This window comes from Phyllostomus hastatus, unplaced genomic scaffold, assembly GCF_019186645.2.
Source record: "Phyllostomus hastatus isolate PE091 unplaced genomic scaffold, TTU_PhHast_1.1 phas_scaffold_39, whole genome shotgun sequence".
Taxonomy (NCBI): Eukaryota; Metazoa; Chordata; class Mammalia; order Chiroptera; family Phyllostomidae; genus Phyllostomus; species Phyllostomus hastatus.
This window is the reverse complement of record NW_025334028.1, coordinates 29,164,129-29,170,745: the sequence shown is the minus strand read 5'-3', so window position 1 is coordinate 29,170,745 and position 6,617 is coordinate 29,164,129.

Below are 6,617 nucleotides of genomic sequence, written 5' to 3'. Positions count from 1 at the left end.
AAAGTAGATTGATCAACTAAACCTTCCAATTGAATGGCTTTTCAAATGGGCTTGGCAAAGGATATGTATACAATGAAGATCAATGTAATGTGTAAGCATTGATTGGTACAGTGTTCCCTTAGGAGAAATGGTTAATATTGTGCTAGTAGCATTTCCCACTCCAATTCTGAGATAAATAAGGGAATCTTTCAATTTGGGAGCTGATGTGCTATCTATAGTTATAGCTATAGCCTTATCCAGCAGCTGATATTTCAAATTCTAAAGATAGATGCTTCACTTACAGTGTGTGGGTATCTGTGTTGTAGATGTATCAAATGGTTTCTAAGTTTTTTCACGTATGAATGAGCCAAAAATCCTAGAGAGAGAGAGAAAAAAAGAATTCTTTGTATATTTTGGATAACTGTCCTTTATCAGATGCATCTTTTGCAAATATTTTTCCCCAAACTATTGCTTGTCTTCTCAGTCTCTTGATATTGCCTTTCACAGAGTCCAAGTTTTTAGTTTTCATGAAGTCCAGTTTATCAATTATTTCTTCATGGGTTGTACCTTTGGTATTTTATCTAAAAGGTAATTTCCATACCCAGCATCAGCAAGGTTTTCTCTTATCTTACCTTCTAAGAGTTTTAAAGTTTGCATTTTACATTTGAGTCTATGATCTATTTTTTTGGAAGGGTGAGAAGTCTGTGTCTGACACATTTTTGCATGTCAATGACCAGTTGCCCCATACCATTTGCTGAAAACATTATCTCTGCTCCATTAGCAGTTGTCTTTATTGATAATATGGAGTCTTCTTATGCATGAACATGCAGTATCTCTCTGTTTATTTAGTTATTCTTTTATATATTCTATCAGAGTTTTGTAGTTTTCCTCATATAGATCTTGTACATGTTGTAATAGATATACATGTAGTTAAATTTTTATTTAATAAATGTTAATATGCCTTTTAACCAAAAAAAGATTTTATTTATTTACTTGTAGAGAGAGGGTAAGGAAGACAGAAAGAGAGAAGAGAAACATCAGTGTGTGAGAGATACATTGATCTTTTGCCTCCAACATACCTGCAACTGGGGACCTGGCCTGCAACGTAGGCATGTGCCCTTCTGGGAATCAAACCAGTGACCTTTTGGTTCACAGGCTGCTGTGCAATTCACTGAGCAACAGCAGCCAGGGCTAACTCATTATTTTTAATGACCATATAATATGTAATATATAAGTATACCAAAGTTTATTTAGCTAGTACCCTATTTTTGATAATTCTGGGCAACTTGTATTTTTACTTGGAGACAATACAGCAAATAGTACATGTGTGTTTACACATTTCCATAATTGCCTCTCAAGCATAAATACCAAGAGATGGATTTTCTAGGTCAGAGTGCATGTGCCTTTTAAATTTGATAAGCATTGTCAGTTGCATGAGTGCCTATTTGTCCACAGCCTACTAAAAAAAATTGGAAAGATTTATAAATGATTAATGACAGAAACACAAATAATTATGGTACTGCAATAAACCAATTTTATAAAGATATTAATTGACAGCTTATTTTATAATATTTAAATGTTAAGTATAAAGGAGGTTTTACATGAAATGTTTATAGCATAGTACCAAGAATAAAAAGTAGAATGCTTTGCATGTAAAATTATGTATGTCTAGAGATGAGAAATAAAAGAATACATGGAAAAGTGAAAACAGGTTGAGCGGTAGAAGTAGAGATAACTTTTTTCTTTTTGTTCTTTGATATTATTATTATATTGTTTGTGCCATAAATACAATAAAAATGGTAATCTTTAAGTAATAAACAGGAAAGATCAATATAAAAATACTTACCAGATTTATTGGCTTGTCTCAATCCAGCCTCGATTTGCTACTTATCTGTCAAACAGACAATGACAGATGATGTGTATGATAGAATACAGTTTGGCCATAAAAAAGGAAATCTTCATTTTTACGACAGCATGGATGGAACTGGAAAAGGTTATACTAAGTTAAATAAGCAATCAGAGAAAGAAAAATACTATATGATCTCACTTATGTGTGGAATCTAATGAACAAAATAATTTGTGTGTGTGTGTGTTGAAACCTGGGGTTGAACCAGGGACTGAACAAAATAATTTAACAAACAAAATAGAAACGGAAGCATAAATTCATGGAAGAGACAAACAGCTGTCAGAGGGGAGGAATGCAGACAACAGTATGGTGATAGCCAGAGGGAAAGGGGGGGTGGTGAAGGGAAATGGAAGAGGGCAAAGTAGGGGGAAATGGGAATAAAAAGAGACTTTACTTGGGGTGGTGGCCATACAATGCAGTATGCAGATGATGTTTTGTTGAGTTGTATACTTGAAACATGTACTGTTTTGTTGACCAATGCTACCCCAATTAACTCAATAAACACAATAAAAAACCAAAACAAAACAAAAAAAATGATTTGTGTGTTCATGTTTTGGGGACTAAGTGCTTTAAAAAGATGAAACTTTTTTAAAAAAGATTTTATTTATTTGTTTTTAGAAAAGGGAATAGAGAGAAAAAGAGAGGGAGAGAAACATCAATGCGTGGTTGCCTGTTGAGAGCCCCCAACAGGGGACCTGGCCCACAACCCAGGCATGTGCCCTGACTGGGAATCAAACCAGTGACCCATTGGTTTACAGGCCAGAGCTCAGTCCACTGAGCCACACCAGCCAGAGCAAAAGATGAAACTTCTCTAATGGAGAATGCCAAATGCTGAAAGAACTATTGGCACATAAGTTGTGAAACTCACTGGTTTAACACACCCTGTAGATTTACCACAGTCTCTTGAATTTGAGCAAGTGTTCGTATGTTTAAATTTTTCTTTTGCCTGAAATGCCATAAAGGGTATCTTTCACTAATTTTTTCTCCTTAAGTAGTATTTTAAGTTTCAATAATAAAGACAAAGTTACTAAGTTGATAAAATGGAATTATGATAAGAAATACCTTTGCTAATCCTGAAACAGGCTTTGAAGAACAAGAAGGCTTTGGCCAGGTACAGAGGAAATGAACCCAGGTATTTAGTAACAGCTCGAACCAAAAGATAACAGCAGCTATGACCCAGGGTCTGCATGGCTCTAAGGGATCTATCCAACTTGATCCGAGAGTGCCCGTAGTGATGTAATGGAAAATAAGGTTAGCTAGGCAGATGGCTGTGAGAGAAGGGTAGGCATCGAAAGCCAAGCAGAAAACAATTTGGATTCAATGCGGTTAACTGAAATAAGGAGACACTCTAAGATTCTCAGCCTCAGCCAAGAGTTAAGAAAAGGTGAACAGTTGTTATCTTCAGCAGGATGGGGAGGTGTGTTCTTATCTAGTTCTGGGGTGGGGGGAAGAAAGGGCATGTCCAGTTTGAAAACAAAACAGCATTTTTTTCTCATTGATTTAAAGTGTTTTCAGTCACAAGGTTTGCTTTATTCTAATCTTCAAATAATGTTAAAAGAATATATAGGAATTTTGGGGTTTTGTTTATCAAATGCAGTCGTGGCTTAAAAATTGTTGAGAAACACAGACTATAAGCTAATTTAATTAAAATAATGGTATATAACAAAACAGTTATAATTTAAAAAAATTACCCACCTTTCCTTTTGCCCAGTTTCACCCCTCAAGCTTTAGTCTGTTTCCAGTGTCTTCTGGTATTTATTTTCATATATAAAAATTATGTGTTTATGCTACTATATCTTGATATTATCAATTTTATACATGATCTATTGACCTTTCACATTGGTAAATAAAGATTTAGCTGTCTCATACACCCTGCTTCCCCTCACTCTAGCTTCCCAATGTAATTAAATCACAGATTTGTCTAAGTTTTATTCTGTATTTACATGATTGAGACTGTCTACACATATTTCCTTGCTGATCTAGTAGTATACCGTGATTATGCTTTCTTTCTTTTTCCTTGGAGTTAATAATTGTGTCGATTTATTAATTTAGTAGTCTTTTAAATAAGTCTTCACATAACCCATGACTTTCCAGATAATCTGAGTTCCATTTTAAATTTATTTCCAGAAACCTTTGCTCTCCTGCTCCTGTCTCAGCTGGTCACTTTCTACCCCCATGTATGGTTTGTCATTCTGTCACTTTCTTTTGCTATTATCCTGGAAACTTCCCTCACTCTCTCTCTTTGTTGGGTCCCTTGTTTCCTGAATCATATTTTCTTTTTTACTCGTTTTCTCCCAATTTGAGACTTTGCATGCCTGCAAATGGCTTTGAATCTGCAGAGTATTCTCAGGGGTTGTTCAGACACTCGAGTCTTGTGCCTGACTGCAGGTAGGTAGGTGCTTGGGGACTTGGACAGAGAAAGAGAGCTGATGAATGATGGGGATGTGCTTTTCTGATGAATATAAAAACTTGCACTTCATTCCTTATTTTTAGCTGCATTTGAGCTTTTCTGCACTCATTGTCCTTAAGCCCAAGAACTTTTTGATTCATATTTACAAGGAATCAATCCCAAGCCTGAGAATTTGGGAGGGAATGTCACCAACTCTTTGAGGTCTGTGTCTTATGCAGACTCTCAAATGATTCTCTTAATTCCAGATCTCTGCCTTATACTCCCTTTTTATAAAACTCAGTTTTTTTAAAATTTATTTAATTGTTTATGCTATAAGAGTTGTTCTGTTTTTTCCCCTTTTGCTCCCCTCCTCCTAGCCCCCCGCTCATTCCCATAGTGGATCCCCAGACAGTTGTCCATGTCCATGCGTCCTGCATCTTTGTTCTTTGATCCTTCACCTTCTTCCAACCAGTCCCCCCTCCCCACTCCCCTCTTACAGCTGTCAGTCTCTTCCAGGGTTCTTTACCTTTGATTCTATTTTGCTCGTTAGTTTATTTTGTTCATTAGATTCCACTTACAAGTGAGATCATATGGTATTTGTCTTTCATTGACTGGCTTATTTCACTTAGCACAATGCTCTCCAGTTCCATCCATGCTGTCACAAAAGGCAAGAATTCCTTCTATGTTACTGCTGCACAGTACTCCATTGTATAAGTACAGCACAGCTTTTTTTTTAACCACTCATCTACTGATGGCCGCTTAGGCTGTTTCCAAGTCTTGGCTATTGTAAATAGTGCTGCTGTGAACATAGGGATGCGTGTATTCTTTTGAATTGGTTATTCAGCATTCTTAGGATATATTCCCAGAAGTGAAATCAGTGGGAAAAGGCAGTTCCATTTTTCATTTTTTAAGTAAACTCTATACAGTTTTCCAGAGTGCTTGCACTAGGCTGTATTTCCACCAAAAGTACAGTAGGGTTCCCCTTTCTCCACATCCTCACCAGCACTTGTTGTTTGTTGATTTATTAATGATCGCCATTCTGAGAGGCATGAGGTAATATCTCACTGGGGTTTTAATTTGCACCTTTCTGATGGCTAGTAATGTTGAGCATTTTTCCATCTGTATGTCCTCCTTGGAGAAGTGTCTATTCAGGTGCTTTGTTCATTTTTTTTTTTTTGAATTGGATTATTTGTCTTTCTGGTGTTGAGTCATATGAGTTCTTTATATGTTTTGGAGATTAAACTCTTGTCCGATGTATCATTGACAAATATGTTCTTCCATAGAGTAGGTTCCCCTTCTCATTTTGATGATGGTTTCTTTAGCTGTGCAGATGATTTTAATTTGATGTTGTCCCATTTGTTTATTTTTTCCCTTTGTTTACCTTGCCCTAGGAGATAATATTGGCCAAAGTATTGCTATATGAGATACGTGAAATTTCACTGCCTATGTTTTCCTATAGGATTTTTATGGTATCATGAGTTATATTTAAGTATTTTATTTATTTTGAGTTTATTGTGCTGTATGGTATAAGTTGATAGTCTAGTTTAATTTTTTTTTTTTGCAAGTGCTAGTCCTGTTGTCCAAACACCATTTAATTAAAAAAACTGTCTTTACTCCACTGTATGCTCTATTCTCCTTTGTCAAATATAAATTCACTATAAAGGCATGGGTTTATTTCTCAGCTCTCTATTCTGTTCCATTGATCTATGAGTCTGTTCTTATGCCCCTCCAGAGTATTTTGATTACAGTGGTCTTATAGTATAGTTTGATATCAGGCATTGCAATCCTTCCAAATTTATTCTTCTTTCTCAAGATTGCTGTGACTAATTGGGGTCTTTTTTGGTTCCATGTAAATGTTTGGAATATTTGTTCTAGATCTGTGAAATATTCCATTGGCGTTTTAATAAGAATTTTGTTGAATCTATAGATTGCTTTGGGTAATATAAACATTTTAATGATGCTAATTCTTCTCATCCATGAACATCAGCATCCGTATGCTTCCACTCATTTGTATCTTCCTCAATTTCTTTCTTCAGTGTCCTATCATTTTCTGAGTACACGTCTTTCACTTCCTTGGTTAAATTTATTCCCAGGTAATTTTTTTCTTTGTTGCTATGGTAAATGGGATTTTTTTCTTAGTTTCTCTTTCCGATAGGTCATTGTTGTTGTACAAAAATGCCATAGATTTCTGAGTATTGATTTTGTATCCTGCTATTTTGCTGAATTCACTTTTTAGTAGAATTTTGGGGCTCCAATTGGATTTTCTATGTACAATGTCATGTCATTTGCAAATAATGACAGTTTTACGTCCTCCTTTCTAATTTGGATGCCTTTTATGTCTTC